This window comes from Lucilia cuprina, chromosome 2 (assembly GCF_022045245.1).
Source record: "Lucilia cuprina isolate Lc7/37 chromosome 2, ASM2204524v1, whole genome shotgun sequence".
Lineage (NCBI taxonomy): Eukaryota > Metazoa > Arthropoda > Insecta > Diptera > Calliphoridae > Lucilia > Lucilia cuprina.
In genome coordinates this window covers 24,147,475-24,159,947 of record NC_060950.1, presented here as the reverse complement: position 1 = coordinate 24,159,947, position 12,473 = coordinate 24,147,475, and the positions used below count along the sequence as shown (strand labels likewise).

The 12,473-nt window shown below is 31.8% G+C and overlaps 1 protein-coding gene across 1 annotated transcript in view; it reads left to right on the top strand.

Annotated features, from left to right (window-relative positions):
* Positions 1-536: 536 nt before the first annotated feature.
* The window catches only part of LOC111676995 (fez family zinc finger protein erm), a 52,964-nt gene continuing 41,027 nt past the window's right edge, over positions 537-12,473 (top strand). Inside the window, exon 1 of the mRNA XM_046956719.1 lies at positions 537-1,678. The gene's annotated coding sequence lies outside the window, so the exon portion shown is untranslated. The remainder of the gene's footprint in view (positions 1,679-12,473) is intronic.

The following is a 12,473-nucleotide window of genomic DNA, read 5'->3' as shown; positions in this document are numbered from 1 at the left end:
AAGATGGAACTTTTGATATGACACATACACACAGATACACAACACCCAACAAGGCGAAGAGTAAATGGAGTGATTTAACAATGGGTGCTGCCGCAACCGATAGATGGATGGTGTTGATGGTTAAAAGAACCCAAAGAAACAAAAAAAATAAAAACAACAACAACAGTTGCTATATAATGATGATGAAGGCGATAATGGCTGTTAATACGACATATGATGCAATTTATAGATGAACCAAGAAGAAGAAAACCTTTGAAAACAAAAAAATCAGAAACACCCCTTGATTGTGATAAACAAAGAAGGAGCCTGAGAGTTGCAGAGAGTGCAAGAGAGGTAGAGAATGTAATTTGAGTAAAATGGGGTGTTGTTTTTAGAAAAAGTATTTTACTCTGATTGACATTTTGCTTTTGTAACTGTATACTATATTACTCTCCCATTTATTACTGTTGCAGTTTTGTTGTTTTGTTTCTGAGAAATAACTGTAGTTTGTGAGAGCACGTGTACGTGAGAGATTCTCTGGGGAAAAATTCATAGACGACAAGCGCATTAAAATTTACGTTAATTTCTTAAACTGAAAACTTACCGTCGGCAGTGAGTGTAAAAAAAGAAGAAAATAATGAAAATAAATAAGTAAAACCTAAAACAAAAACAAAGTAACACTTTCTTTATTTAAAAATGGCGCCTATAAATTATGAGTGCATATTAAAATAATGGTGCTGCTGATGAGGGAATGTGTGTGTGAGAAGCATTGTTGATGACACCGACATTAACACACCCACGCCCGCGTTTTTTTTGTGGTGCTTTTTTTTGCTATAACCTCATTAAGACGTGATCGCCTTTCTTTGCGCTCTTTTAAATATTAATTTTTAATGACATTTTGTGTTTGTTTTAACTTATTTTGATGGTAAATAAAATGCTACACATATCCTGCATTACCAATCCCACAATTTTTTTTCTTAATCAATACGATTTTTACTTTCTCTGTTGGCCATTCCTCAAGTTATTTCTCTCTGTGTTTTTGTTTACAGTCATGTTGAAGCATTAACACACATTCACATATATAAAATACCGTTATTGCATTAATTTACATTTACGGCATTTCTTCTGTCATAATTCAAATATTTGCATTTCAAAATTGACATTGTCGTTACGTGGTTGAAATTAACGGTAAATATCTCTATATATCTTCAATGGAAATTTATTAATTTTACTGTTGCATACATGTATGTACTGTTGTATTGTGCTGCTGCTGGTGTTTTTACTCGACTTTAATAAACAACAACAATAATAATAATAATGACAAATATATTTGTTTAGCTTTGCCAAAATGTCATCTCGTATTCAAAATAATTAAAACTTATATACATTCATACATATGTATGTGTGTGCGTACGTTTTACAAAGTGTTTTAACTGTAAATTCGTGCTATTTCCAAATGAATAAAAGTTTTGTGTTTTAAAGATAAATAAAAAAAAAAGAAAATTTATAATAAATTACTGTCAGCATATAGACAAATATAATTATATTTACCTTGTAATAATATTGAAATTAAATCAGAAACAAAATAATTTTTCAAATTAAAACATTTACAAAAGGATTACACTACATTCGCCTGGATTACTTGCAAAAGTTTAAAATTACTTTAATATCTACAGATACATAAGCTTTATATACGAGGGTGAGTATTTAGATTTTGATTTTAATAATACATGACAATGTTCAAAACTTTGGACTTCCTGTCAAATCTCTTTAGGTTTTGCAAATTCCAATTCAAATTGAATTTATAGTTTCTATAACGCAATTCCTGTTTAAATTTATTTCCAAAATCATATTTTGAGGAATCCTTTTTAGAATATTGAAATTTTATAAAAAAAGAATGTATTCTATTCAGTGCCTTAGAATAACTTTATCTGTATTCTATAAAACCCTTTATACGAAATATTTTTCGATTTGTTAAATGTCGGAATTTTTTAAAGATCGGTCTACTATACTATAAATTCTAGCAATTAAGAATTCTTAAATCTTGCAACATTTACCTGCCTTTTCGTCTAAATGTGAATGAACATTTCTTTTTCATTTTATATTGAAAACAATTACATTTTTTTCGAATTTATTTGTTGTTTCCAATATAAAACTAGAAAATACTTGTTCGTTCGCATTTAAAGGAACAGCCCCTTAGCATCGACCTCCACAGTTTATGGGTTGAGATTGCCCGATTTAAATTAAACTTTGGAGATATGTATAATTGATATTTTCTGGACTATAATACTCTACTTTATTTAAAATTTACAATATTAAATAATTAAAACATATTCTTTTAAATATTAAAAAAGCGATTTTTCGAAATTTTTCGAGTTCAAATCGAAGGTGTAGCTAAACTGTAAGAGATACATATTGGATATAAATTTTTACTGCTTTTTGGGTTTGTGCTGATGTTTGTAACGCAAAATAATATTGGTCCTATACCCACCTTAAAGTATATTAATCGTCTCAGCATCATTTTCGTCGATTTAGCTATGTCCGTCGGTCCTTTCATGTAATCAAACTATAGGTCGCAATTTTGAAGATAATCCAATGAAATTTGGTACATGATCTTCTATTGCCTATTGAAAATCGTTAAGATCTGTCCATTATTTCACCTAGCCCCCATACAACTGAACCCCCAAGTAGAGCTTGTAAACGTTGTAATTAAACTACAGGTCGCAATTTTGGAGATAATTCTATAAAATTTGGCGCATGATCTTCTATGGTATTGTAGATGAAGAGTCTACTAATAAGATCTCCTTACTTTAACGTTAGTTACTGGCTTTGAAATACAACAATTATCATGCAATTAGAAATAAACAGATTTCATGAGGATCGAACCATATAAAGTCCCCTTCAGAAATTTTCGTTAACGATTTTTTGCTCGTTTAAAGCTCCATATCAATATAAACAGGTTTTTGCTTCCAATTGAGAAATATATTGAGAGTGTAGCGGCTAGAAACTTATAAAGAATCAGCACTAGTAAGACCAAAGCGTTTAGGCCACTCAAAATTATTGTACAAAGTAGGTCTAAAAGAAATTAAGAATCAGCTCTAGTAAGACCAAAGCGTTAAGGACACTCAAGATTATTGTACAAAGTAGGTCTAACAATAATTGAGGGAAGTTCGGCGGGTACTTCAGACCATTTGGTTACGGCCTTAAAATACGGAGTAACACTAGTGTGATTTTAATAGGGACGAAAGGATTGGGTCCGAAGTACTGTTTTAAGGTTGTGCAATCTTTACTGATGAAACCAAAAATGAATCTGACACAGAGACCAGAGTTTATTTGATTGGTGACAACATAAAAGTGTCCTATAGACTTCCGGTTGAATGTAATGTCTTCTAGAAGGAGATCTGAAAGCCCTGGACATAATTTAGAAACACATTACTATGAGGTCGGACAGTCAGGTAGCACTTAAAGCTGTACAATGTCACATGATACATTCTGGCTTGGTAAGTAGCTGCAGAAGGAATTTGGAATCATTAGTTAGGTAATATACCGTGAGGTTGTGTTGGGTACCAAGACATTGCGATGTTGAACAGTTCTGTGAAATAAGAAAAGAAATTTGTTGTCCTATAGACTTCCGGATGAAGGTAGCGTCTTCCAGTCAGAGATCTTGGCGAACTGGAAACACGTGGTCACGCTTTATAATGTCACATGCTACATTTAACACAGTGAGGCTGTTGGACATAGTGAACTTGAACGTAATAGAAGAAAGAGTTCTGTGAAAAATGTGATTTGTTGTAAGAAACTATTTTCCCCTTCAAATTTGTACAGTTCGGTCCATAACAGATCCAATTGCCCATTAAAGGCGTTATTCCGCAAACCAATCAGATGTTCTTATTAATATCGATGTGCAGAATATTAGAAACAATAGTATGAGAGCAAATGACATAAAATGGATTTGAATTTTTAAGAATTACAGCGAATATGGATTTTTCCGAAGTTGTTTCTAAGAAACCTGTTATAAGTATTATCAGTTTTTTTTAATTATTTATCAAGAATTGTACAGTTTAAGATCATGTTTAATGCTAGGTTTTACTTACAATACTCGACCTATTAGTTTTGAAAATATTAAAAACAAATTAATAAATTGGCCAAATTAGTGTAACTTTGACAATAATGAAGCTATACAAAAGATAATTAGATATTTACTTTAAAATAGTTCACATTTTTTTCAATAGATGTACTTATCAAATCCAAACATACTTAACAAAAGATTAAAATCATTTAAAACATTTGCTCAAAAACTTCTATCCACCACCATCAAATAGAACTACACTTTAAGCTTGTGTAATCATTGCTAATAATCTCTCTGAACGAAAAAAAAGAAAGAAATTTTGAAATCATTGAACTGTATCGACATATTATCCAGTCACTCAGCTAGCCAGCTAAAAGAATAACATTCGCACCATCTCCGATTAAACAGTTTCATAATAAACTTCTTCAACCACTGTGGAGTAAATACCATGACAACCCAAGAAGCACCCTCATCTTTTGTTGTTTCCATTGTTTGGGATTTTTTTGCTGAAATTTCTATGCTAATATGGAATTGCTTATTTGCTTGTAAATATTTATTACTTAAATAGTAATAAAGATATATTATGATACATGGAAACATTTATGAAACAAATATTTTAAAAATAAAAGTTGGTTTAGGCCGACTATATGATGCTTTATAGGTAAAACAAAGTCATTTTTAGAATTATTGTTACAAAAAATCTTTAATAAAATTTCTTCATATCGATCATCAAATAGGTATACTTATATATGTTCCTTTCACTCCTCGGGGGAGCATAGGGCCATAACAAGTTGGTTCCAATAATATCGATCTTCGGATCTGTGTTTGACTTCGTTCCACTTCATGCGCAGTCTCGAGAGTTCTGTTATTAGTTGCCGCTTCCAGGTGTGCGCTGGTCTCCCTGCTCGTCTGCTACCCTGCGGGTTCCAGTCTAGGCATTTCTTGGCAATATCATCGTCTGGTTTACGAAGGGTGTGACCTATCCAGCTCCATTTCCGCTTAATTATTTCTGTTTTAATATTCTGCTGGTTTGCCTCTATCCAAAGTTGGTGGTTGGATATTGTTACGGGCCAGAAAATACGTAAGATCTTGCGGAGGCATTTGTTAAGAAATACCTAAAGACTTTGCACGTCACGTGGTGCCATGTTCCAGGTTTCGCAGCCGTACAGAGTTGATTTTATGTTGGAGTTAAACAATTTTATCTTGGTTTGTCTCGAAATGTTGGAAGATTTCCAAACCGGTATACTTATGGACCCGTAAAATTGTATTTGCAATTATCGAGAAATTCGGCAAAAATTGGACAGACGGGATAATCTGCAATGAACCCGGTGGTATGATCTTTCAATAAAAGATACTTGCTAATGGACCCTATCATTTTTACAAGAGGAACTTATGTTAGAGATGGAACTAATTATAAATCGATAAATAAATATATTTTTCTAAAGAATTTAGCCGAATTTGATACCAAGTTCACACGGAGCACTTGAATTACTTAATTCGGCCTCTAAATGACAATATCCAATTAACACGTTTCTACCACATATACGTAATTTATTTTGACAGTTTATCGCCATGTTGTTTTTTTCCATTCATTATTTTGTAATTTTTTTTGGAATATTTTTGAGTGTTTGTATAATACAAAAAAAAAACGTTTATTACATTATTTCAACAGTTTAAGTTTTATATTTTCTATTTATTTGCATGTTTGTGTAATTTTACTTTCTATTTTTTTTATTTGTAGTTTGGAATTGAGACCAAAGATTTTTGTTCGAAATTGTCACCTTCGGAACTGGTTCTTTGTAGTTCAGTTGAATGCAAAAATATACATTTGAACGCGTTTTCTATTTCGATAAAAACGATAAAAACTCAATTTAAAATGAAAATTCTCATTTTTAATTGTTCTTTTCTAAATTTCAAATGAAAAATCCCATTTTCAAATGTTCATTTCTAAATTTTAAAAGTAAAATCTGAATTTCAATTGATATTTTCTGAATTGAAATGAAAAGTTTTAATTTTTTAATTGAAAAAGGTGTAGTATACATTGAATTAGTGTAGTAGCAATGTATAACTAGTTTCAAAGAACTAGTTCTGGTTTCAAAGAACTAGAACATGGTTAAGATCGGTCCTTTATTTCAAATAGCCCCCATATAACTGAACCCGCCGAATAGGACTTTTAAGTTCATAATTATGTTTAATAATCAAACTACAGGTCGCAATTTTGGAGATATTCAATGAAATTTGGCATATGATCTTCTATTGTCCCAGGGACGAAGCCTATTGATAATGGTTAAGATCGGTCCTTTATTTCAAATAGCCCCCATATAACTGAACCCGTCGAATAGGGCTTTTAAGTTCATAATTATGTTTAATACACTCATATCTCGACTAAAAGCTGCAAAACCAAGTTCTATACTAGACTTGATTACCCACACGAATTCCATAATAATAGGTCCTCATATGACCCTAGCCCCTTTGAAAAGCCCCTATCAAAATTTCTATTAAATGTTCACAATTGTATTCAACAATAAACGGCTTAATTATAAGGTACAATTCAACTTAAATATAATTTGATGGCAACTAAATCAGATTATATTTTTGTAAAAGATGTAGGGTATTACATGGTTGGCTATAATAATACTATAATTTCTTACTTGTTATTATTTTTTTTTTGCAATTTTTGTTTAGTTTACCTTTCTTGACATTCACACAAAAATATTAAAAGCATAATTTTCGTATTTCTAAATTTTAAGAGTGTTTTTTTAAATTTTCATTTTACTCTCTCGTTGAAAGTATTTAATGTAAAAAGTGAACGAATAGACCTATTCTTACATGCCATCTAAAAGTTCAACTCAGATTTTGACAATTTAGAGTTGTTTTGAGTTTTAGGTTAAGATGTTTCGGAAAAGAAAGAATATATAGCAAAAGTTAACGCTTTATTTTAAAAACGAGAGATTAAACTTTCAGATGATATAATGGATTTCGTAAATAAAGATGTATTCAGGTTACAAATGTGATCAAGAAGGAATTCTTTTTAATTTAAGGGCATGACATTTGGAAAATTATGATGCTTAAGGAATTCTCAGTTTTTTCATAAATTTCGATTCGGATTCAGTTTTTTAGAAAATTGTAATTTGGTCCCGGGAGTATTTGGATTTCATATATATTTCTTTAAATATAAAAATTATTATTCTTTGTATTACCAACATCAGCCCAAACGTATAACATCCTACCAAACGTAGCGGTCTAAGGCATAATAAGACTAATATTAAAATCAACTGGGTCGAATAAATGACTGAATGATAGACTGACTCTTTGTTGGCTGGCATACGCACATATTAACTACTTGCGCTACTTGCAACAGCAGCGTATTATTATTAAATTGTTGATTTTACGCGCTAATGCACTCACTCTCATATCCTTATATGCAAAAGGATCATAGAGATTTTCCTATGTTTAGTTTTGAAAAGCAACAAAAAAAAAAAAAACAAACGGGTGATGATTTGTAATATGATGGCTATAAAAAAAATGCGATGTTCATATACAGCACAGTTGTGTATGAATTCATTCATTCATGTATTTAGGAAAGGGAGTAGTAGTAACATGTTACCACTGGTTTTACAACAACTATGTATAGTATACTTATAGTTGTTGTATGTTTTTTTCCTATCTACCAGCTACGGCGTAAAAAGACGGAAACCATTTTGCCTGGCGGGTAAAAATCATGCCAAGAGGGTGCAAATACCCATCGTTGTTGCTTTTTTTATGATTTTGTTTTTAAGTTTCCTTTTGCATTGTTTTTAGTTGTAGTCTTTTTATAAATGATACATATGTATAGAATATTTAATGATGGTCTGTTTGCTGACCTTTCTCTCTTTTTTTCTACAACAGAATATTTATATTATGTGTGTGTGCGTGTGTGTCTCAACAAAAGGATGATTTCAGACTAGACCCAGCCTGCCTGCATTTTGGAAAGCCGTATAAAAGAAATGATACATACAGTCTGTATCGCTTTAGGGTTGTTTATGTGCATTTAAAATGTAGGCCTTATGCAAAACCACCACCACCATCTTTGTTTTTTTTATTAATTCAACAATATATTCATATTTTGTTTATATCCTGCTGGTTTTAAATATTTTCTTACGAAGTGAGTTATGATATGTACAACCTTTGGTTCTGTTTTCATATTCAAATTCGACTTTAGAATATGGGGACGTGAATTTCTTATTAGTATTGTTTTAGACTACGATAAACATCCGAATTTCTTGAAAATATACTGTCTGGAACATGGGGTTTTAATTTAATAAATGTTTCGATGTGGTTTTAACAGGATGTTGTTACAATTAGTTGTAAACATCGCTCGATATCTTAATCCTCTTACGATTTTGAACAAGGGATGATTGGTTTGTTTCTAATAGACTGTTTGTTGGGTATTAAGTTCTTACCGAAGGGTCTGAGAAGGATATCGATGTCGATATAAAAATTTCCTTCGGATTCCCTAGGGAATCTGAATGTAGTGTCTTCCAGGCAGAGATCCCACCGATCTGGACTGCGACAGAACTAATACGTAATTATAACGATCAATGGGCGGTGGTGACACAGTAAAGCTGCTTTTATATCATTTTTTTTCTTGGATCTGCATTCAGGGTATAACACCTACTCATGCAGAGTAGTGCTTGTGAACACTTCACATCGTAAGTTTCGGTGAATACTTCTGTAGGAAGTTTGTGTCAGTGCGGCTGAAAAATTAATTTTTCTTGTAATGTAATGGTCCGCTGACCAATCGACCAGAAATGGGTGTGTTCCTGATTAGAGTAGTGTACTGCGTCAAAATATACGGGTATCGTTAACGAGTTCCCCTATTTTATACATAATTGGAACACATTTCATTATAGTATCGATAGAAGAGTGAAATACACTCCACGTTGCAACGATGCTCGAGTAAATGAATAGAGTTGGATGCCAGAATGTCACTAATGAGTATCTTCGCCCTTTCTTGAAGCCCCGGCTCATATATGAGAGTTGTATTCCATTATTGATTCGGATATAAATGGTCTAAAAAGTAAGAAGATCAGATGGAGCGAAGTTTCAAAAAATCTAGACACTTGAAAACTTCTTTCGGCACTTGAATGCTTCTTTCGACACTTGAAAATATGTTTAGTCTATCGGACATCGCTCTGTATTTTCATTCCCAAAACATCAAGAGATTCCGATTCCCTAATAAAACGAATTATATAGACCTTATGTTCAGAACTTGATGTAAAGTCTATCAAAATACTAATAGGACTAGATGGGCGCAGTCTAAGGATTCTCATAAGGATTTTAATAAGGCATTGCTCAATTAGGGCGCTTGTTATATAAGTCGGTCTAATGCAGGGTATGCGAAGAAAAGTTGAGCACTTAATTTGCCACTGTCATAGATAACAAAATCTCAGATTTACGCAATTTCTTCGACTGGATTTTCTAGGGAAATTCAGATCCACTTACAGCTCTTTCTTTAGTAGATCGATTCGGTACAACTTCTAGGCTGAAATTACTTAAGCAATTGACTTGTCTTAATTTTTCTTTCCATTTTACTTATTCCTCTTTCAGTTCTACTTATGATTTTTTTCTTCATTTTTGGAACTTAACATTTTAAAAATGGACTCAACATGGACCTTGCGGTCTTTAAGTGATGTGCCGACGAGTTTCAATCCATGCGATTGTTGAATTGAATTGAGCTTGTAAACCTTGTAACCAAACTACAGGTCGCAATTTTGGAGATAATTCAATAAAATTTGGCACATGATCTTTTATGGTACTGAAGACGAAGCTTATTGAAAATAGTTAACATCGGTCTATCATTTCACCTAGGCCCCATAGAACTGAACCCGTCAAATAGGGCTTTTAAGTTCATAATAATGTTTAATATACTCGTATCTCGACAAAAACCTGCAATACCAAGTTCTATACTAGTCTTGATGACCCTGATGAACTTTATAATTATAGGGCCTCATTTGATCCTAGCCCCTCTAAAAAGCTCCCATCAATATTAAACTTAAATGCGTTATTATGAAAACTAAATCACATTTTCTGTGTATATAGGTGTAGGGTATTATATGGTCGGCCTAGCCCGCTTTAGCCAGCTTTTGTTGAAAAAGTCTTTAATTTCAAGAAGTGCTGGTAAAGTATATATGAGTAGGTGAGTAGCGAACATACTCCTTTAGAATAATTATATCATATCTATCTCTTTTATAGTTCATTTAGTGGGCCGCACATTGTCCATCCCACTATATTTGTTTAACTTGCTACAGTTATTAATTTTTTGACTGTTTACATAAACAACAACAAATTTGGTGTAACCATTATGTATACAATTTGTAACTAGCGTTAAACGTTAAATTACATAAAATTTTCAACCATATTTCAAGCATTTCGTTTTTTTTTTCTTCATTTCAATATGCATCTGATTTTATTCAAGTGCGCAAATAATGTTTCACATTGTAACCTACAATTACGTTATTTTTTTGTTTTTGTTGCTAAAAGTATTTTTATTATTTCTAAAAAAAGGGGGTAAACATTGGTTGTTGGTCTTTCGTCTGGTAATGTTCACATATTGCTCGATTTTTTTTTGCTTTATAACTTCTATTCTATAATTGGAATTTGCTCCTTTTTTAAAGGTTGTGTGTGTGATTTTTTTTGTTAGTTATCGAACAGGGATGATTGGTTCAAATTCCAAGTTTGTTAGGTACTTTCAAAATGAAGTTTTATTGGTACTTTGAGTTTCAATCATATCGGGCAAAAACAAATCTAAATTATACTCATGATCTCAAAAGAAGTGAGATATCAGTACTTAATATTATACTTTATCAGAGTTTGGTTATACTTCAGTTTTAGTTCAGTTCTAGTTCAGTTCTAGCTCATTTCAAGTTCAGTTCTAGTTTCGTTCTAGTTCAGTTCTAGTTCAGTTCTATTTCAGTTCTAGTTCAGTTCTAGTTCAGTTCTTGTTCAGTTCTAGTTCAGTTCTAGTTCAGTTCTAGTTCAGTTCTAGTTCAGTTCTAGTTCAGTTCTAGTTCAGTTCTAGTTCAGTTCTAGTTCAGTTCTAGTTAAGTTCTATTTCAATTCTACTGCAGTTTATATTCGGAAAATATTCTTAATTTATAGAAAATCCTTTCTGAAAGATATGCACATACTTAAAAAAAGTACTAACTCAAAACATAATAAACATTTGTACCCCCTATTAAATTCTATTTAAATTTATACGACACCAATGAAATAAATGTCGGTACAGCTGTCTTTTTTGTTGATGCCAATAATATTGTTGATATTCTGTACTTTTTACCCTGGAACGAATATGACGAAAACGTTTAGCAATAGTTTTTTAACTTTTTATTTCCTTTTACGCGATTCTCTTCGAAAAGAATTAATGCTAGACACACATACCCGTACATCATCATATACGTTCAATTGAAAATGTACTCTGGTGTATGCGATCCTGTAACCACTATTGAGGTACTTTTCGAAAGGCGTTTATTGGTACTCCTACCTTTCATTGTTGTTGCTTGTGTATGTGTTTGGTTTGATTTGTGCTTGTGTGGAAGTGTTTTGTTTCCTTATTTCTTTTTTTATTTGTATTTAGCTTTCATCAAGTATCCTACTCCAATTTATAGTTTACATACCTCTTTTTGTTGTTGCTATTGTTGAATCAGAATGGCATGTAAATATTTATTTAACTTGGTCATGTATTATATTGTAGTCGTGATGGATGTATGAATGATTTTTTAGATTTTGTTTAGTTTATCGATTAGATTTCAGTTTTTGTTTTTAGATATTTGTGTGTGTTCCTTTCCATAATTAGTCTACATATGTGTCACGTATTCGAAATTGGAGTACCACTTTGGCCTTTCGTTTGTAGGTATTTTGTTATAGTTTTTGCCTTTTTATAGTTCTCACTTAAGTTCTTACAAATAATTATATGTTAGCAAACGTATTATATTATATCTATTATGTTATAGGGATAAGGTAATGACATTGTGAACAAACATTTTAATATTTTCACAGGCGCCAATTTTCATTTAGTTTTTAAAATTCCATTTAATTTTCTACTATTTCCTTATTTAATTTGATTAGAACTATATCAATTTAAAATAACTTCATTCAGAGAGAAGTGTTTGTTAAAACCTAAGCAGACGTGTTGATTCATTGAAATTATGATAGTTTGCAACCAGTTTTCTACGTTTCAACTAGAACTGAACTGGAACTGAAATAGAACTGAACTGGAATTGAAATAGAACTGAACTAGAACTGAACTAGAACTAGAACTGAGCTAGAACTAGAGCTTAAATAAAATTGAACTAGAACTGAACTAGAACTGAACTAGAACTGAACTAGAACTGAACTAGAACTGAACTAGAACTGAACTAGAACTGAACTAGAACTGAACTAGAAC